This window comes from Grammomys surdaster, unplaced genomic scaffold (genome assembly GCF_004785775.1).
Source record: "Grammomys surdaster isolate TR1022 unplaced genomic scaffold, NIH_TR_1.0 125243, whole genome shotgun sequence".
NCBI lineage: Eukaryota > Metazoa > Chordata > Mammalia > Rodentia > Muridae > Grammomys > Grammomys surdaster.
The window spans coordinates 663,464-685,663 of NW_021620131.1; the positions used below are offsets into that span (position 1 = coordinate 663,464).

Consider the following 22,200-nt stretch of genomic DNA (forward strand, 5'->3'; position numbering starts at 1 on the left):
AGATAGATAGATAGATAGATAGATAGATAGATAGATAGATAGATAGACAGACAGACAGACAGACAGACAGACAGATAGATAGATAGGGTGGAGAGTAACTAAGAAAAATACCCAATGTTTATGTTTACCTCTGGGTTCCACATGTCTATGTGTATATGTAGGCACACAAGTACATAATGGGAAATAAAATAAATTGTTGAAGAAATAAGAAAAAGATGTCTGAGACAACGCCCTGGGCAGGGAGCCTGGGCAGACCACCAGTACAGTGAGTGCTACATAACCCAGGTGGGCAGACCACACCCAGGAAGACCCTTGCCTGGTGCTATACAGAATGGATGGGACACAGCACTCATGACACCACTCCTCAGATGACCCAACACCCACAAACCCTGGGTGTCACTAAAATGAACAAGGAAGTGGTAAAGAAGTAGAAGAGAAGGAGAAGCAGAAGGCTATATATATGATGAAGAGATACAGAATTGGAGACTAAGAGGGTAGTGAGGAACAGTCTGATGTGACTAGCCGGTGATGCCACTTAAGGCCACGGTGAAGTCTTGGCCTGTGCTGCCACTGAGGGCCATGTCTGGGTCTATGGCCCTGTAACCTCAGGGATCTGTCACCACCAAAGGATAGGCAGATGTCCCTAGTCTAGGCTGCTGCCTGGGGCCATGTTGATATCTGAAGGCTCTGCAGAACTGGTCCTACCATTCACCTGGGCATCATGGGAGAGCTAGCCCAGAAGCTGTAAGAGCTGGCCCTGCCCCTTACCTGCTACAATACTCAGGAGAGCAGGCCCCACACCTCACCCAGGAAGCACAGTAGAGCTGGTCCTGGTTGTGGGAGTTACCAGTGAGCTGGCCCAAGGGTGTGAGCATGGAAGAGCTAGTGGAGGAATCTCAGGCCTCAGCCTAAACATTAACTTCTCTGGGCTCCAGGAGAAGCACATTCCAAAGACTTAACGCATTCCAGGAAGGGCCCAAGATAAGGGAGTTAAAAGGTTATCAAGAAGCTGGGCCCTTAGAGCAATACACCTGGGTAAACAGGAGCTATGGTATAACACTCATTGTCATAAGATAATGTTGCCAAGAAACCAGGCGTGGGAGCGGTCATTTGAGGTCAGCCTTTGGGGTTAACATTGTCTAAAAGGTGATTGTAAAACTGCCCTCGTAAACCCTGTAAAAAATGGTATAAAAACTGCTCTTAGCTTTAGCTCAGGGTTCCTCTAGCCTTCGTGCAGGGGAACCCCAGTGCACTGGTTATCAATAAACCTCTTGCTTTTGCATCGAATACCCTGTCAGTGAGTGTTTCTGAGGGAGTACGTCCCCTGGTTTGGATCTAAGGGTCCAATATTAGCCATTCCACTAGTCTGCCATGTGGTGGTGTGGACGAGAGAGATGTCCTCCCACACACCCCTACACCTCATCCCTAGCCACCTGGGGGAAATAGGAAAGCTGACCCCAGGGTTATGAAAGCCAGAGAGTTAGCCCTACCCCTCACCAGCTTCAGCACTTGGGAGAGTATGTCCTGCAACTTGCCTGGGCAACACAGTAGAGCTGGCCATGCCTGCATGGGCGCAGGTGAACTATCCCCAAGGGCACGAGAGTAGGAAAGCTGGCTCTTCCCCTTACCATCTGAGGCACTGGATAAGTTAGCTGAGGCAGTGCTAAAGGGCTCATCCTGGTGGTGTGGGTACAGAAGAGCTGTCAGACTGACCAGTTCAGCTACCACACAGGCCCAGCTCTAGAGCTTTGAGTTGGCCCATCCCTATATCTACCCCATCGATGAACTCCCGGAGCACATGAAGGAGCTGGTCCTACAGATCCAAAGCTGCCAGATCTCCATGGCACAGTTTAACAACAGGCTATTGGAGAGGAGTCACAAGAGGATCCAATATTGACAGTACAGAAGCCAGAGGCCTCAAACCAGACCAATGACTCATTGCGATTAACATTTGCATGTAAAGAAGTGTGGACAAAAGGGTCTACTGTGGGGACACACTGTGACTACTGCTTCCACAATGAGACTCTTTTCTTTCTTTTTCTTTGTTTGTTTGTTTGTTTGTCCCCCTTTTGGGGCAGAAGTTGCAAGGGCAGGTATGAGGGGATGGGGAGATGAGTAGTAATGGGGTGTATGATGTGAATTCACAAAGAATCAATAGAAAGTTTTTAAAAGGAAAAAGAAAGGTTTGTTAGTTTGTTTTGATAGGTTGCTTGATTTTACTACATTTGTCTGTTTGTTTAGTGACACTCGTGGCCTTCAGAATTTATGAGAAGATCAAAGTCACCCTATAAAAATCTAAACTCCCCCTCCACCATGTGGGCTCTGGGGGTCAAACTCAGATTGTCAGGCTTAGCAGCAAGTTGCTGTACCTGTTGAGCCACCTCGATGACCCTGTTCCTTTGTTTTGAGAGAGTGTCTCTGTGGCTCAGACTAGCCTCAAAGCTGTGAGCATCCTGCTTCAGCCTCTTGAGTGCATGTGAACCACTATGGCCAGCTAGAAAGTATTTTTCATGTTTCTACCCTACAGTAAAGGCCTTGCCTTTTACCAGGATCTTCCATGACACTTTCCCACCAAGGCCATTCCTAGTGCAGATTCCTTGCCCAGGGTTTATGGCCTTTAACAGAACATCTATCTATCTATACCTGCTTCCAAGGACTGCAGCCTTCTTGTTCACCTTCTCTCAGCTACTCTGGCTCCAATTCATGCCGTTTTCTTCCCCGATTTGTCCTCAGATCATCTTGGATCTCTTGTCATTGTGCCTGACCCACCACCACCAGAGGAACCTCACCCACTCAGCACATTCACATGAGTTTCCAGATTTCTCTGTCAAAGCCAAACCTATACGTTAGCATTCTGTCTAAACTCTTCCCCCACAGTTATCTGGCAACAGCCAGGTAGGCCTGGCCCACTATAAAAGGGGCTGCTTGCCCCTTCCTCTCTCTCTCTCTCTCTTGCTCTCTTGATCTCTTGATCCCTCTGTCCCCTTGCCCCTTCTCTTCCCCCTTCTCCACGTGCTCATGGCTGGCCTCTACTTCTCTTCTTTTCTCTTCTCTCTCTCTCTCCCTCTCTCCCTCTTCCTCTCTCTGCCTCTACTACCCTCTTAACTCCTTTCCCCATGCCCTGAATGGACTCTATTCTATAATATACCAGTGTATGACTGGTCCCTCAGGGGGAAGAGGCATGGACCTGCTGAGATATCCCCTTCCCCCATACCTCATCACACACACATCCACAGAACATACTCTCTTTATCTTTTTATAAACACACCACTATATATCCTACATCATTTCATCATTTCTTATTGAGATATGTCACCCAAGCCATCCCACCACTACACCTGCTTTCTTTTCTACTCAGGGCTGCTAGGCCAAGAATCTACCATCTACCCAATCTACCATCTATCTAATGGCTGTGGCTCAGCTGGCAGATGCACGAATAAAGCCCTGAGTTCCACCCCCGATCCTGTACAAGCCCAGGCATGGTCATGCCTGTCACCCCAGCACTCAGAGGAAGAAGGAGAATTAAGTTCAAGGTCATCCTCAACTACATAAAGAGTTTGACATCAGCCTAGGTTACAGGATATCCTGTCTCATTAAAGAAGGGGAGGCAGGGAGAAACAGTGATCTGCAACACTCCAGATAACACCCTATACCAGCCTTGTCCACACATGGCCCTGTGACTGTGTCCACAATCCCATAACTACCTCTTTCCACTCGTACTCCTGTCACAGTGCTCTCGTAACTGAATCATTTTGTGCCTACTGGGTTTCTCAATTACTAGTGCTATAAAAGAAATATAACCATCCACCCATAAACTGGGACATCCAAAGTCTCAGGGCAAAGCAAACCTAACAGAAAGCAGACTACCACAACAGTAATGGGAGTCTGTGTTGCCAGTTTATGTGTTTATTACACTGTATATATTTGGGGTGGGGATTGGCAAAGAACCAGGGGCATGTATTATGCAAACACTTTACCATGTAGCTACATCCCAGAACTCTATTCTCAGTCTTTTTATTATTTGTTTATTTATTCACTGCACACTTACGCATGGGTGTAGACCATGGTACGTATGTGGCGATCAGAGGACAAGCTTCAGGAGTCAGTTCTCTCTTTCTGCAATGTGAGCCCCAGGGATCGAACTCAGATCTTCAGGGTGAGCAGCAATCACTGTTACCCACTGAACCATCTCAAGACACTATGGGGTAGGTGAATCATAAAAGCGTGGCCATGAGGGCTAGCCAATTGGAATAAGAGCGCCCAAAGTGGATCATGACAAATTGTAACTCAGGGTTAATGACAGGAAAGTAGACAAAATAGCAGTAGAGGCTTGACATCTGCCCAGCTCTAATGTGTTAAGGCTTATTATAAATGTAAAGGTTTTGTCTTTTTATCTGGGAACTAAATGACCAAAGGCAGGGTAAAAAAAAACCCAATTAATACTAATTTTAACTACAACAGTATATACTCTATTCTCACATTCACTCTCTCTTTCCCCCCCTTGAGTGTGTGTATATGTGCGTGCGTGAGTGTGTGTGTGCGTGTGTGTGTTCAAACTTGCCATCTTCTTGCCTCATCCTGCCAAGGCACACATCAACACACTTTTGTTTTGTTTTGTTTTGTTTTGTTTTGTTTTGTTTTGTTTTGTTTTGAGATGTGGTCTTCTGCATCCCAGACTGGCCTCCGTATACAGCCAAAGGTGGTCTTGAACTTGTCATCCTTCCCTCATATTCTAAGTGCTGAGATAGAGGCATACAGCACCCTGTTTAGAGATGAATCCAGGGGGTTTTATATGTTAAGCAGGCATTCTACCAACTGAGCTACACCCCCAGCCCAAGAGCTCTTGTTTAAAATGTGTCTTTATTAAAACAAGAAGGCACATGGAATAACTAACTAGTCATATTACAGACAGACTCACCTACTGCCAAATGTCCTAGGGTGCCTCTAGGTCATTAAGTGACACATGACTGCATGTTTATTTTCAAAAGAGACTTCCCCTTCCTACCTCAGCAAACCAGCATCTGCAGGAAAGCAAAGTGTTCATAAAAACAAACACAAAATGCAAAGTCAACTTCTATCCTGATGCTGCTGGTACATGAGGTGGTGGCAAGTGGCCACGGCTGTAATCATTTACGGTTAATTTAGTTTTAGTTTTGTTGTTGTTGATGATGATGTTTGGGGTTTTGTTTTGTTTTGTTTTGTTTGTGGTACTACAACCCATAACCTCATATGTTCTAAACAAGTATTCTACCAGTGAGCCACACCCCTAGCCCCTCACTGGAAGATGCTAGGCAGGTGCTCTACCACTGAGCTATATCTCCAGTCTCTTTTATTGCTTATTTTGAGACATGTCTTACTAAATTTCCTAGGCTAGCCTTAGGCTTATGACCCTCATGCCTCTGACTCCAAAATACCTGGGATAGCAGGTCTGTGTTACTATGCCTGTGGCTGTTGTTTCTTTGTGTTTTGCTTTTATTACATATTTATTTTGTTTTTAATTATACATACACATACACATACCTGTATGTGCACATAAGTGCAAGTGCCTGTGAAAGCCAGAAGAGGCATTAGATTCTCTAGAGCTGAAGTTCTAGGAGGTTGTAAGACACCTGAGTGTTGCTGGGAAACAAGTCCTCTATAAGAGTAGTTATCAGTTTTTAACAAGTGAGCCATCTCTCCAGCCCCAGGTTTGTCATGTTTTAAAGAGACACCAGCATCTATGTTGCCTGTGACTCTATAACAAGGGAAGAAAGCAGAAAGGACTGTTGCAGTGAAAAATACCCATATAGTATATGAGTTGCCCTCCAGATGTCAGAGACTTTGTGAGAATGTCCTATGGATACAGGGTACAGGGCACATGTCCTTCTTCTAGATTGGATGGGTGGGCTGAGGTTCCTTGCCAGTGCTATACAAAAGGTAAGGTAGGAAGGAATACTCACTCACCAGGAAGGAAGGTAGCAGGAAGGTAGAGGAAGCTCACTCTGGCCCTATCCATCCCTCCTACACTGATCCAATAGCAGCTCATAGCTCAGACCTATCCATCCCTTCTGATGATGAGCCCCAGGGCTTCTCACAGCTCCTGGCCTGCCAGTTTGAGGTCTCCATGATTACCTGGCTCCTCTCACCACTCCACCCAACCCCACTGATCATCACCTTGACTCTATGGTCCTCAGCCTGTGTCCTCAGATTCCCAAGAGCCAATCAAACTTCAGAAACAGCACCTTCAGCAGTTCTATGACGCCAGGCCTTTGCTTGGCCGTTCCCTCCACTGAGTCCTTCAGTCATCATTTCCACTATCTGATCCCAGGCCCAGCTGACCTTGCAAGTGAGGTGTTTTCCAGCAACTGCTTCCAAGAAGCCTCCAGGATTCCCAGGCTACCTCAAGGAACTAGATTACTCTGCCTTACAACTAATTTCCCATAGGATATGACTAAAAAGGTATCCATTTCCCACCATAATGGTTAATTTTGGCTGTCAACTTGACCAGATTATGGAGTCAGCTAAGATATATGCCTCTTAGACTCAGTTGAAGGTATCCCCTGAAAGAATTAACTGAAAAGACAGGACCCCTTCCCCTACCAAGAGTGAGCAGCATCTTCTGGTGGCAGCCTAGATATAAAGAAGTCTGGGGGGAAAACGGCTTCTTTTGACTGTTGGTCTTCACTGACTACTGGTGAATGTATCTATTTTGCTGTTGCCATTGCAGCCACAATCCTATGCTAACACTAGAACTCAGCTCCCTTGACTTTCCACTGGAGACTCTCCAAGAATTGTTCAGGCCTTTAGTACCTGTCTTAGTCAGGGTTTCTATTCCTGCACAAACATCATGACCAAGATGCAAGTTGGGTAGAAAAAGGTTTATTCAGCTTAACACTTCCACATTGCTGTTGATCACCAAAGGAAGTCAGGACTAGAACTGCAGCAGGTCAGGAAGCAGGAGATGATGCAGAGGCCATGGAGGGGTGTTACTTACTGGCTTGCTTCCCCTGGCTTGTTCAGCTTGGTTTCTTACAGAACTCAAGACTACCAGCCCAGGGATGGCTCCACCCACAAGGGACCCTCCCACCCTTGATCACTAATTGAGAAAATGCCTTACAGTTGGATCCCATGGAGGCATTTCCTCAGCTAAGACTCCTTTCTCTGTGATAACTCTAGCTTGTGTCAAGTTGACACAGAAAACCAGCCGGTACAGTACCAAACTGGACAACTGAGCTACCCAACCTTTAGGACTGAGCACCTACTGGGTTCTTACCCTCTCCAGCATGCAGGGAGCCACTCTCGGACTGCCCAGTGTATATCATGTGAGCCTACCTAATAAATCCCCTTTGTAATATACGTTGAGTCTAACAGTTCTGTTCCTCTAGAGCAGTGGTTCGCAACCCCTACAGGGGTCACACATCAAATATCCTGCATATCAGATATTTACATTACAATTCATAATAGTAGCAAAATTACAGTTATGAAGTAGAAACAAAATAATGTTATGGTTGAGAGTCACCACAACATGAAGAACTGTATTAAAGGGTCACAGCATCAGGAAGGTTGAGAACCACCGTTCGATTGAATTCTAACACAGAGTCTACTGCTGAGTCCAGATCCAGCCTCAGCCTAAATAGCACCTTTCAAGAGAGGCTCACACCAAACAAAACAGAGGAAGACCCTTCATCCTCAGACCAATTCAGGAAAAAAGAAAACACAGGAAAATCTAAATGTTCTGCTTCGGTATTTGAGGTCCAGGTAAGTCTGACTAAACAAGACTCATCCCCAAGTCCTTTTGGCCTCTACCGATGTCTCCAAGAAGCCACAGCTGAGATTTCTATTGAAGACTGGTTGCTTCTATCATCTTGTAGTATGCTGGAGAAACTGAGGCACAGAATCACCCAAGATCATGACGGAGGAAGTAGAAAACTGAGAACCAGAAGGTGAGCTTACGTGTTTTATGAACCTGTACCCAAACTGAGCCTTGTCTTCACTTCCTGCCTGATCTCTACTTAGGCTGTATCTGCCGAGCATCATTCAATCAACAACACTTAACTTGGTACCTACGGTGAATCAGGTACTAGCCTACATAGCGGAGTCTCCACAAGGGACTGGGCAAACTGTGTCACTAACTCAAGAATTCATGTTTTTAAGAGTAGGGGAGAGATACATACTATCTTTTGTTAATTATTTGTTTCATTATATCAGGCAGCAACCAGTCTGTGGAGAGAAGAAAGAATAAGGCAGGGAGGGGAATGTGAAGAGGGATACAGAGGAACCCAGATGCTACATATGAAAGACAGAGGTCAGAGGAGATGGTTCAGTCAGTAAAGTGTATTCCACAAGTATGAGGGCCTGAGTTTGATCTCCAGAACCCAAAGTCAGGACTGGGAGTACACACTTGTAATTTCAGAACTTGGGCGGCAGAGACAAAGGCCCTATCCCTGAGGCTTGCTGGCCAGCCAGCCTAACCTAATTGGAAAGTGCTAGGTCCCAGTGAGAGTCCCTGTCTCAAAAAAGGTGGATGGCTCCAAAGGAAAGACACTTAAGCTTGTCCTCTTGCCATCCACATGTGCTTACAGTGACATACACACACAAAGAGGGGAGAAAGAGAAAGAAAAGAGTAAAGAAAAAGGAGAAGAGAGAAAGCAAAAAAGAAAAGACAACCAGACATTGGTAAGGAAAGCCTCCTTGAGATGGTAATATTTTAAGTCCAGGAGCCAAAGCAGAGAAACAGGTCATTCTAGCCAGAATTAACAGCCAGTCCAAAGGCCCTGAGGCATGACCACACATTGGGTTTAAGACACACAGAAAGTGGCATGGCCACAGCAGAGGGAATACTGGTTAGAAGTGACAACAGGCAAGGGTCAGCCATTTATACAGAACTGTCCTCACCAATCGCTCAGCCTTCTCTTCCCTCCATCTTTCTCTGTATCCTGTCATCTCCCAGAAGCCCAGGCCTATGGGGAAACTCTGCTAATTAGAGTCAAAATCACCATGACCAGATAGCCTCTGGGCTCAGCACAATACAGGACACTCCATACATTAGTGGGGTGTCTTCTTCTCTGACCTTGCTGAGGAATTCTAAGCCCCCACATATGCCTCTACCTGAAGAATGCCACATAACTTCAATTAGATTACAGGATCAATTTCCTTTCTCTTGATAAAACCTGTTCAACCAGCACCTGAGATTCCTGAAATGCTTCTCCATGCTAATGAAGCATTTTCAGGTACCCTAAGCCCCCAGCCAATGATCTTTGCCCATCTTGGATGTTCCTACCTACCCTCTGTCCCCCAAAAGTTTGTAAGCCTTGAATCACCCTAAGTAAAGTTGATCTGCCTTCTCACGGCTGGTCCCAATGTGGTCATTCACCATATGTACTCACAGGGCTTTCAAACCACCGCCACTACCCTTGATGTCTGCTCCCTTTGAAGGGACTGAATTGGCCAATGATCCACAAGGGTAGGGAGACCCACACAGGCCCTCTGCCTCAGCCCCAGAAGTGAGCCCATTATACTTGCCCCAACTATAAGCAGAAGGAGGTTTAAAGAGTACCTGCCACAAATGTGGACAGGGACAGAGGGCAACCACCCAGCACCGTATCCAGATGCAGGAAAGATTAGGCATGGTATCACACCTTGAAAGCCACTACTAGGGGGGGCAAAGGCAGGCAGATCTCTGTGAATTAAAGGCCAGCCTGGTCTACATAGATAGTTCCAGGCTGGCCAGGGCTACATGGTGAGATCCTACCTCAAAAATAATTAATTTTGGATCTCAATTCCAGCAAACAAGGGTCAAAAATCTGCTCAATGAAGCCAGAGCAGGTGAATGACTCAGGCAGTAGTAGGAGTGGGTTAGGTGACCAGAGCCAAATCGCCAGCTCTTGCCCATGTGAGGCACGGGTAAAGGAGCAAGTCTAATCTCCATCATCTGAGGAGAGTGTAGCCACTGGTCAGGTAGCTGTCCAATCCTCGGAACACGCCTGCTTGGCTTCTGTGGTTTCTCCCCCAGGCTCATTTGCATCCTTCAGGCCCCTGTTGCCTGCTACTCTACTCTACGAATTGCCTGACCTTTATCAACTCCTGCCTGACAATCAGAATTCTCTCCCTGCCTAACTCCTTTTCCCTGGACCTGAGTAAAAAGGAAATCTGGGCCCCTCTAGGAAGTTTCCCTGGGCTACCCCATCATGTGTAAAGAGAAGATGTCTTGCTCTGGTGGAAAAAAGGTATGGCCCTGTCTTCCTCTTTTTAGGGTACATCGACACACATATGGAACAAAATTAGAGAGCAAAAAGTTCTAACTTCTCCCCTCCTTTTGAGTAAGGGCCTTCCCATGGCCAGCCATGGCTGGTCTGCATGTCCTTGGGGATCTTCAGCCTCTGACTCTGCTCCTCCTAGACCTCTCCCTCCCACTCACTCTATTCCAGCCATGCCAGCCTCCTTGCCATGCCACAGCACACATCACGTTTGCGGGGGCCTTTGCTCCTTCTGGTCCCTCTGCTTATGATGTGCCCCCTCCTCATCTTTTTTTCTGTCCTTTCCCCCAGGAATAGAGGCTCCCAACACCACTGAATATAAATTTCACAAGCAGGGATGAAAGGGAGAAAAAGACAATAACAGGGCAAATGGGCACTCCCAGGTGTTGCTGGCAGAGGAAAATCCCTTTTTAGACGGTCATGCTTTAGGAGCCTAAACGTTGCTGAGCACTCTCCATGCTGGTACAGATGGTAGCATCATACTAACAAAGATATAGAGTCCAGACTGACAGAGCAGAAGGGCTTCTTTATGTTCCTCTGACAGGAGCCATGCTGAGTTTGAGGGGACCCATTAGAAAGGGACTAAAGAAGCCCTAGCAAAGGTCTGAAGGAGGAGGCAGGATTGCCACACAGGTAAAGGCACTTGCCACCAAACTTAGCCCAATTCAGTCTCTAGGACCCACATGGTAGAACTGACTTCTACAAGTTACACACACACACACACACACACACACACACACACACACACCACTATGAATAAAGCAAAAGTCCTGACAGCTGAGGAGAGGAAGAATAGGTAGATATGAGAGGAAGATTCTTGCCAGTAAGGGCATTCAGAGACAGTTTCTTATTTATATTTTAATTTAAGCATTTATTTTGTAATTCTGGGGATGTTAGTCAGGGCTTTACACATGCTAAGCAAGAGTTCTGCCTTGACCTAGGTCTCTAGACATGATCTTTCTTTTATTTCTTTCAACAGTCTACTTATTCATGTATGTGGATGTGGGTACATGAGCACCACAGTGTTTTAAAGCTCAGAGGACAACCTGAAGGAGTTGGGTCTCTCCTTCCATCATATAGATTCTGAAGATCAGCCTCAGGTCATTAGACTTGGCAGCAAGGTCCTTTATCCAATGATCCATATTGTTGGCCAGACTTCCTCTTTACTAAACCCATAGCTCCCTTGGTTCTTGGCTCCCATCTGCTTCCTGCCCTGTCTCCCAGTCAGCTCCCATTTTGTTCCTCCAAAGCCTGCCTGGTGTCACTCCAGAAACAGATTGCTGACTTGAACGTAACGATGCTCCCCTCATGCCAGCCACACACATCAGAGCTCCTCCAACCACAGCCCCATCACACACGCTCCATCCAAAATCCACTGAATTCTCACCCATCCGAACCCCCATTGCATCTGGAATACTCAAGCATCTCCATTCTGATCTCCTGGCTCCTGCCATCACATCACACCCACTGTTCTGTTCTCCAGGATCAAAATAACATATAAATTCCCTGTTGAGGCCTAGCCTTCTATCCTGCTATCCTCTAGACTTCAAGGTGTTTGTTTGTTTGTTTGTTTGTTTGTGGTTGGTTGATAGGTGTTGGGGCAGAGAAGGGGGGGTGGAAAGAGAGAACACAAGAACATGACTGTAGTGCCTGAAGAGGCCAGAAGAGGGCATGAAATTCTCTGGAGCTAGAGTATCACCAAGTGGCTGTAAGCCACCTTGATTGGGGGTGCTGGGATCTGATCTCGGGTCTCCTGCAAGCAAGAACAAGTGCTCTTACCAATGAGCAATCTCTCCAGCCCCCATTGGAGCTCAATGTTCTTTCATGTCTCTACTAATTACTCCTCCAAGCACCCGGCAATGTACTTGGAGCCTTGTATCTGCTGATCCTCTTTGGTTTGGAATATTGTTCCTCTGCCCAGTCCATCCTTAGCTGAATCACCGTAGCAGAATTTTAGCAGAGCCATTCTATCTGGCATGAATTCCAGAGGGCTGGCACCTAAGCTCTGAAGTAGCCTTTTATCGATGGTTGTTAGCTGAGGTTTTATGAGGTTGTTCTCAGAACCTTCACATAACTTCGTCTAGAGACACACATGCCAGGGAAACTAGGTATGTATGGCTGCGAATTGCTTAGGTAACGGCTCCTTCGAGACAAACTCTAGATTAGAGGTTTTGATACACAAGAAATGAACTTGCTAAAAGTGCCTTTTGTGTCACAATTAAAAGTGCTTCTAGGAGAACGTGCATGGCACTGACCTAGGCCGTCTTCACATGTGTAACAGTTGTGCAGCTGGGTCCTCACGTGCGACTCCTAACAGCAGGAGGAGGACTGTCTCAGATTCTGTTACCTTCCTTTAGGTCCCTTTCCCCTAACTGGGCTGCCTCGGCTAGCCTCAAGAGAAGAAGATGCACCTAGTCCTACTGCAACTTGCTATGCCAAGGCTGGGAGGGTCTCCCTTTTTCTGAAGAGAAAGGAGGGGTGATAGATGGGGCAGAGGGGTGGGGGTGGGGAAGGACTGAAAGGAAAGGAGGGAGGGGAAACTGCAGTCTGGATGTAAAGTAAATAAATTTTTAAAGCACTTCTAGGAAGTTGCAAGCATTCAGCCCTTGAGAGGCTGCTTGAGAAAGAATAAATTCATCCCAGTGTCTCTCTTCAATCAAATCATCCCATGTAAGCCAGAACACAGACAACTGTCACCCACCCAGGATGACTTCCCTGACTCTCTCTGGGCCAGGCTATGTTACTGCACTCAGTTCTGCCCTGAGGCATGAACTCTGCAATACCCCTATGTTAACAGACTGGTTTCATCAGACACTGATTACTAGCCAGGCATTGTTCTCAGGTCTTTTAACTATACGGGATGTTTAAATGCTCTTGGTCCCATTTTACAACTGGGGAAAATGAAGTAAAGCCACTAGCCTGAGGGCTACAGCGCTCTGCAAGCCCAGGCTGGAGACATGAGCAACCTGGGGCACCCAGGTCACAGGGCAGCATTCCCCACTGCGGTGCTTTCTTGGGTCATCCCAGAGTGGGAGGAGGGGCCTTTACTCACTCTGTCATCTTTATAAGCCCAGAGGCTACTTTGCTAAATGTTCACTCCCTCCAAGGCACTGTGCCAACTAAATGTTCCCCCAACCCCTCCACTGGCCAATGGCCTTAGGTTTGGAAGTGGATAGTGTTCTCCTTATCTCAGAATGTGCATGGAAGCCAACCACAGGTTCTCAGGAGTGTAAAGGGCACTGAGATTCTCAAGTACTGTCAATAGCTATGGACTCATTAAGGAGAAAGATACTTCAGACCCATTTTCCAGATGGACAAACAGAAACTCAGAACCCTTTCCTGCAGCCAGGAGTCCCCAGCTTACATCTATTGCCTCCTCTCTCCTTGACTCCTAGAAACAATCCCCTTTGGGGGTGAGCAAAGTAAGAAGGTAGGGAAAGAAGGTTTCCCCCATACTCCCTGCAACCTGGCTGGCCTTCAGAGAAGGCTCAGACAGGCTGAGTGATGCTATTGGAATTTCATCCAAACAGCATTTATGGCTGGGAAGAGGCCAGCTGTAAAGGATGTGGGGCTTCCAAAGCAACTTCATGGTCTGAGATTCCTTTCTTGGGGATCTCCATCCAACCAGCATGTCCAGGTCACCCCACTGGAGACCACACTGGTGCCAAGGACTTTGACTGGACCCAAGGAGACTTCAGAAGCCCTGTCTACCACATCCCCATATCAGCTCAAAGATTTTTGCAAGCCCAAGGCATGACTGGCTTACAGAACGAGTTCAAAGACAGCTTAAACATGTTAGTCAGATGGTCTCAAAATAAAACCTAAGGGCTAAGCTGATGATAGCTCAGTGAGTACAGCGCTTGTTATGCAAGTACGATAACCTCCGGGTTCAGTTAAGAGACCCTGTCTCAGAAAATAATGTGGAGACTGGTAGAGGGAAGCATAAGAAGTCAACCTCTGGCCTCCACATACTTGAGCTCACACACACACACATACATGCACACACATGTATACACACATATACACCACATGTGAGTACACATACATGAAGGAAGGAAGCAAACAAAGTATTGCAGTGGTGGAGTGCTTGTCTAGCATGAGGCCCTAGATTCAACCTAGCGCCCGCCCCACAATAAAATAAGGCTCCTTCCAAATTCTCAGAAGTGCGGCTCTGAAAGCTCCACACAGATATTCCTCGCATCTCACTTCCACACAAGCATGAAACACAATTCTTCTGAGGGGAAACAGAATTTCTAACTTACTTCTTATCACTTCACACACCTTTCATCAGGATCTCAGCCAGTCTCCGGGGCTCTCCTGGTGTCTTTTCAACTTTCTCTACATAGGGCAGGATCTTCCTCTCAAGACACAGTCTGTTACTTGCTGCCTTAAGCATGCCTCGTACACACAGCCCAGAGAGTGGAATTGTGGGCTCCTTGTCGTCTTCCAAATCCTGGTCAACCACACCCTACCTCCTTTCTTCCCTGTATACACTTCAGCCTCTTTTCTGGTCTGCAAACACACCAACCTGGCCCTTTCCCTAGGATTTTGTTGCCTGGGCCCAGAAAGCCTCCATAGCAGGTACCATCAAGACAAACTGCCCCTTTCCCTCAGACACCCTAGGCTCCCTCACAACAGTCAAACCCCCTTCCTCCAGTATCTGGATAGTGCTCTACATACTCCCTTGTTTCCCAAAGGCCGAGTCTACATGGTTCCCGAGTCAAGACCCTACTGTGTCTGCGGCCTTCGCCAGTCGGGTCCGTAGCACGCAGCAGGCGCTCCGCACCAATTCTCCAGTAACAGACACTCCTGTGGCGCAGTGCCTGTTCACAAGTCCAGATTCCCCGCGTCACGACAGCCCCCATTCTCTCCCGCGCGTTTTCCAGATATGTCCACCACCTGCACCTGCGCCATCAGGGACACCACAGCTCTCCGGAGAATGCAACCTGAGCCCCGACCAGATGGGAAATCCTGAGAAATACCTTGTGGGAGGAATGATGGGAAACTCAGTGACCGTTTTGGCTCCGAGCTGGGTTGCTCTTAGTCCTGGAGGAGAGACAGGAGAATGTTTCGAGGGTTAGCTACTAGGGTGGCGCCCCCAGAGAGGGACACTTGCTTACCTGGTGGTGCAGACAGCAGGATGCAGGCCGAGGCGGTGCGGAGGTCAGCTAACCCGAAGATGCCGTAGACAAGCCGCAGACCGCCTGGGCCAGAAACTCCTCTCTACAAAGCTCAACCGCGAGAGAGGAAATAGGACCGAAGGGGGCCTCCGGGAGGGGTTGGATGGGGCCTTGGGCGTGGTCTGAGCGAGGGAAAGAGGTGTGGCTTCAGTGTGCTCCGGCCCAGTGCGATCTAAGACCCCTGAACCCTAAACTGCCCAACCCGCGGCCTGGCCTCGCCCCCACGCCACCAGGCCCCTCCCTAGATCCCGCCCTACAATCGTTTGTCGCCTCCAGAGCCCGCCTTCAGCCCCTAATCCTGCACCTTGGGACCCTATCTCCAGCCGACCCTACCTAGAGAGGAATCAGCTTCGCCCTAAACTATTACCAGCTTGCTTAGAGCTTCCAGGCCCCGCCCACAGCCCCCACCCTCCGCCGCCAGGACCCGCCCCCAACTCCACACTACCCTTGGTCTGCCGCTCCTCACCCCAATCCCTGCTTTCAGCCTCTTTCTCGAACTGCCAAGGCCTGGTCCCAGCCCAGTCCGGCCTTGTCAGGCCCCGCCCCGACCAGAGTCTCTTCTGGGCACCTGGCCTTTCTCCAGGCATGCTGTAAGTTTCTGCGGAGCCTATCTCTGAGATTTTAACCCAGCAGCATCTACTGGGCACTCTCTCTGGCTTCTGCTTCATCTGGTCCCCGTTTTCCAGCTCTAGGTCTCTTCTTTGTGGTGCTCTGGCTTGTCTTTCTGCCTGCACTCCGTTTCTCAGATGCACTGCTAGGCTCTGCAGAGGAAGCTTGGATCATTCCGCAGGCCTCAGCAACCCAGTACATAAGTACTTGGAGTCAGTCAGACCAACCTAGAAGATTGCTGGGCGAAGGCTCACCAAGAGGTTGTCCACAGGATTGAGAGGGAGAAGGGAGATCACATTAATATGTCAGCTGTGGGTTTGTGGGGTGCGAAGGTCAGGGAAGATCTGAGAGATGAAACTAAAATATAAGTTAGTGTGGGTGATAGCTGTTGACACTGTTTGGCCCAGGATAATTCGGAAGGATAGTGAGCCTCTCCTTGCCTAGTACAACCAGAGGAAAGACAATTCTAAGGCAAGAAGTTAGCAGTAGAAGGGAAGAGGCTTCTAACGGCTTGTCATTTTTGAAAAAGAAAACGTAAAATAAGGACATCAAGCCCAGCTCAGATGGGCTTGTCTAGCATACAGGAATTCCTGAGTTTGATAAACCAAGGGTGATATATAGATTTCAGATCCCAGCACTCAAGAAGCCTTGGAAGCCTATCTGAGCTACAGGAAACCCTGACTCAAAAAAAAATAAAAATAAAAAATAAAAAGCCACTCTTTGTGGGTCCCAGGACAGACCCAAGGCCTGTTAGAGGAAGTTGAGATATTCCTACTCAAGGGATCCTGTCATTAGGAGTCCAGTTTTAAGTCACTTCCTCAGAGGGGCCCATCCCTGAATGTACCACCCACTATAAATAAACATACATGCATTTTTTTTTCTCCTTGAGTTTTTGAGTCAAGGTCTTTCTTTTGACAACCCTCTCCCACACACACACACTAGCCTCAAACTCAGCAATCCTCCTGCCTCTGACTCTTGTATGTTAGGACTGAGGGTATGCACAACTAAGTTGGGGTAGGGGGGTTATATTTACCTTTTATTCTCTTCCTGTCTCTCTGAAATTTGTGTTGCTTATGTGGAAGAAGAGTGTCACACAAGGTATTCCCAAGCACTCGGTCCATGGGAGCCTCTTGTATTGATAGTGACATGGAAATCCAAGCCAGAGATCCGCAGAGAAGTGGAGGATTTGAGTGTGCAAGGGCCATGGAGAAAGTTTAGTGAAGTTACAGCCAAAGTTGGATGGCTGAAGAGGAATTCGGTGTCAGCTTTTTATTTGCATGCCTAGGCCTGAGCCCCACCCTGGGAGTAGTTAAGTGTTCTTGGAAGAAGCTACTTCTGGCTCGTTGGAGCTGAGTAAATTAAAGGATTAAAAGAAGCATCAGCTGACAAGATAACTCAGTCTGTCACCAAACCTGACAATCGGAGTTAGATACCCAGGATATGATGGTAGAAGAGAACCAACTCCCACAAGTTGTCTTTTGACTTCTGTGTATGTACTCACACATACACATGTTTGAGAAAAATCAATAAATGGCAATGTAATTAAAAGTGGTATCAGGGGACAGCAGTGTAGGGCCCTCCACAGAAATCTCACAGGGTTCTCTAGGTAGAGGTATAACCCATTTTGGACTTGGGTTGCAGGAGAGGAGCAATATGGCAGTGTGGGAGATAGGGCAGTTTGTCATTCTGGAATGACCCAGGGGTTGTCAATAGAAGGAAGATGGTATACCCAAAAGATTTAGAAACAAAATGGACAGAGTTTAGAGAAACCGAGGGAGCTGTGCCTGGCTGGCATGAGATAAGAAGAGCTTTCTAAGCTGGTGAATACAGTATGTATTGTCTGGGAAGGGGAACCCTAAGGCTGGATCTCAAGCTTGAGAGATTGAAGCTCCCACGTTTTCTCTTGCAGACTTTCTTTTGCTGCTTTTCAGTTCTTCTTCACTGTTATTTTTATTTTTGAGATAGATTCTCTTATGTCTCAAGCTGATCTCAAAATCCCTATGTACCTGAGGATGACTTTGACCTTCTCATCTAACGGCCTCCACTAATCCCTCAACTCCGAGATTGTAAGTGTGAGCCACCATATAAGGTGGTGTGTGTGTGTGTGTGTGTGTGTGTCTTTCCCAGGACTTCCTACATGCTTGGAAAACACTCTCTCACTGAGCTATACCCTATCGCTAGCCCCCACCCCAACACACACACAGACTTTGACACCCCGTGTAATCTTCCTACTCATGTGAGGCTCAAATGATTAAGGCAGCTACTAAGTGTTATAACACAGGAAGCAACTCTGCACTGCTCCCCTCCATCTTAATTACTTTTTTGTTGCTACAATAAAACACTCTGACAAAACCAATTCGGGAAGAAAGCATTTATCTTAGCTCACGGTTCCAGATACACATCGCTAAGGGGAAGTCAGGGTGTCAGGAGCCTGAGGTATCTGGTCACATTCCATCTGCAGTCAAGAAACAGAGAGTGTTATATGCTAGTGCTAGGATCCAGACAGCAGTGCCACCACAGTGGACAATTCTTCCCATTTCAATCTGATGAAGACAACCACTGGCATGCCCAGAGGTCCCTCTCCCAGGTGATTCTAGATTTCATCCTTCATCAAGTCGATAATTGAGATTGACAATCACAGCCTCCAACTAGGGGGTCTGAAGTAGACACCTATGCTGATTTTCTCCAGAACCTGTGCTCATTGTGGCCAGGCTTGAAGACTGGACCCTGGTACCCACAAATCCTAGGCTAAACACAATAAGAGTTATTCAAAACAGGTCACTGTCTTAGGGTTTATATATTGCTGCAATGAAACCAGTACCACTTGGGTGACTCATACTACCAAGTTCTGCTACCAGCATGAGGAACAACCTTGGTCACCTCTGGAACACAGCTTCTACACTGCTCTCAGGAAATGCTTCCCAGAGATCTCACCTCAATGATGTTAGTCTCTTTTTATCACCTCTAATTTCTCAGCTCTAGCTAACCAGCATCAAACGTCCCGGTAAAACAGAGGTTATACTTTAGTGTTCTGGTCTCTTGTTAATCACGGCTGATTCTTCAGCTCCAGCTGATCAGACACTGCAGATTCTTCACACAAATGACTCAATTAGAGTCTTTGCTACCCTCTGAAACTTCATTAGCCAGCCATCTGTCTTCTGCATTGCCCTCAACATTTTTACAAGCTCCTTCAGAACAACTCATTGAACACTCAATGGCTTTTCTTGCTCAAAACTCCAAGGTGCATCCACAATCCTGCCAATAACATAAACAGATCTGTCACAGCAATATCACACAATCCTGGTGGCAACTTGTCTTAGTGTTTCTATTGCTGCATGAAACACCATGACTAAAGCAAGTTGGGGTTGTAGTTCTCCACTGAAGGAAATCAGGACAGAAGTTCAAACAAGGCAGGAACCTACAGACAAGTACTGCTTACTGGCTTGCTTATCATGGCTTGCTCAGTCTGCCAGGACCATTAGCCTAGGAAGGGCACCACCAACAATGGGTTGGGCTTTCCCCTGTCAATCACTAATTAAGGAAATGCCCCCACAGGCTTGCCTTCAGCCTGATCCCATGGAGACATATTCTCAATTGGTGCTCCCTTCTCTTCTTCATACCAAGTTGACATAATAGTCAAGACAATCTAAGATTTTCCTGACTTCTGAAGTCAGTGACTATGTTACGTCAATTTGATTTTATATTTATTAAGGAGATAATTATGTGTCACAGCCTATATGTTGGGGTCAGAAGGCAGCTAGCAAAAGTCAGTTCTGACCTTCCTTCTACCCAGTGGCTTCCAGGGATTGAATTCAAGTCATCAGGCTTAACAGTAAGTCCTTTTACTACCTGATCCATCTCATTGGCCCTAAATGTGTTACTTCTCATGATAAACAAGATTATACATGGAATAACATGAAAGACTTTAAGAAGGGAGATGACTCAGGACCATCTGGGGCCTGGGGTTACCACAGGGTCCTCACTGTGTTGCTTACAGTCATGAGCCTGAGTCTCAGTGTCACCTGCTGAATATTAGAACCCAGGCCAGACTAAACTCTGCCGTAATCATGCCCAACAGCAGCTAGCCTCTCTCCTCCCTCATAGCTGATTCTGTATACAGGCCTCAGGCCAATAGACTGCACATTATCAGTGTCTATCTGTGACACAACCTAAATGACAGATATACATCAAAGAGATGGGTCCCTCTCCTTACTCTCCATGTCCGGGAAATTAAAACAGCTTGACCACAGCTCATGCTGTGGAAGACATGGTATAAACCCTTCCTGTACCTCTGAAACCTGTAGGAAGTCATGTCAACTCTCCTCTGTGATCCTAGGCTCGCCCCAGAGCTCCCATTTGTGTTGTCTTCTTGTCCATCCTTGGACTTCAATGCAGTGAGTCAGCGCAGTTTGAGATTGCTACCCTCCAACAAGGTAAGAAGCTGTGTTGTTTTCTTTTTCTAGTTTGTCTGTATATGTATATGCACATGGTTTGGTTTTGTTGTTGTTTGTTTTTGTTTTGTTTTTATGTGTGGGAATACACTGTATGGGATCGCCTCTGTGTGTGTGTGTGTGTGTGTGTGTGAGAGAGAGAGAGAGAGAGAGAGAGAGAGAGAGAGAGAGAGAGAGAGCGCACCACGCAGGAGCGAATGTAGATAAGTTGATATCAGGAATCACCTTTGATCATTCTTCCACCGTATTCACTGAGGTAGGGCTCTTAACCAAATCCAGAGTTGGCCAGTGTGGCTAGCCTCACTAGCTAGCTTATTCTGGGGCTTCTCTGTCTCCATTTTCCAAAGCTAGCATTACAGGCAAACATTGGATGTTGCTTCCTCCACATCCAGTGCCAAGATGACAAGTGTGTATGCCACTACAACTAGCCTCTAAAGGAAATGTGAAAAAGGTCCAGAAACCCCTGGGGGCTCTCAGAAACTGAGCCACCAACCAAAGAATACACACGACTTGGACCTAGATCCCCAGCACCTATGTAGCAGATGGGCAGCTCAATCTCCATATGGGTTCCCCAACAGCTGTAGTAGGAGATGTCCCTAAAACTGTAGTCTGAATGTGGAATCCATTCCCAACAGGACTGCCTTATCTGGCCTCAGTTGGAGAGAATCTGCCTAATCCTTCAGAGACCGATGCACCAGAGTGGGTGAATATGGGGGGGAGGGGCATCATCATAGGGAAGAAGGGGTGGAGGATGGAGTGAGGGACTCTGTGAGGGGAGGACCAGGAGGGGGGAAGCATTTGGGATGTAAATAAATAAATAAATACTAAAAAAAAAAAAAAAAGGTCCAGGGGGTCAGGCATCATGAGTAGTGTCTGTCGTTCCAGCACTTGGAAGGTGGAAGCAGGAGAATCATGAGTTTAAGCCCAGCCTGGGCTATCTAGAGAGACCCTGTCTTGAAAAAAGGAAAGAAAAAGAAAAGAAAATGACTAGGATGGAGCTAAATGGTAAATAACCTGGCTAGCAGGTGAGAGGCTCTGGGTTCTATCCCCAGCAACACACACGCATGCATACATACATACATACATACATACACACACACACACACACACACACACACACACACACACACACAGGTAGTGGTGCATACCTGTAATCTCAGGACAGCCTATACTACATATCTCCCCTCCATCAACAAAGCAAGAAAAAAAATCAAGCAAAAACTTGTTGAGTAAAGTAACATACAGGTTTAGGAGATGGCTCAGTGGTTAAAGCACTTCCTGCATAAGTATGAAGACCTGAGTTTGCTTGCTTGCTTGCTTGTTTGCTTGCTTGCTTGCTTGCTTGCTTTTCAAGCAGGGTCTCTCTCTATGGCCCAGGCTGGGCTCAAATTCATGATTCTCCTGCCTCCACCTCCCAAGTACTGGAATGGTAGGCACTACTCATGCCTGACCTTTTTCACATTTCCTTTCTGGGCCAATTGTACTGGCATACATTAGTCATCCTGGCACTAGACGTGGAGGAAGACGGAGGTGGAAGCAAGATGATTGGAGGTTCAAAACTCATCTTCCAAGCTACATAGTGAGTTCAAGACCATCCTTAACCACATGAGACCACATTAAAAAAAAAAAAAAGTGGAGCCAGTGAGATGTCTCACTGGGTAAAGGTGATTGCTGCCAAGCTAACCACCCACATGGTGTCCTCTGATCCCCCATGCACATGCTATG

At 47.0% G+C, this 22,200-nt stretch overlaps 1 protein-coding gene across 2 annotated transcripts in view; it reads right to left on the reverse strand.

Moving 5' to 3' along the window:
* Cers4 (ceramide synthase 4) overlaps nt 1-15,532 on the reverse strand; it is a 36,687-nt gene extending 21,155 nt beyond the window's left edge. Inside the window, exons 1-2 of one of the 2 annotated variants that reach the window (XM_028785510.1) lie at nt 15,356-15,532; nt 15,218-15,281 (exon numbers count right to left, since the gene is read on the reverse strand). The gene's annotated coding sequence lies outside the window, so the exon portion shown is untranslated. The remainder of the gene's footprint in view (nt 1-15,217; nt 15,282-15,355) is intronic. The other variant, XM_028785509.1, reaches the window with a different exon arrangement.
* Nucleotides 15,533-22,200: the final 6,668 nt, after the last annotated feature.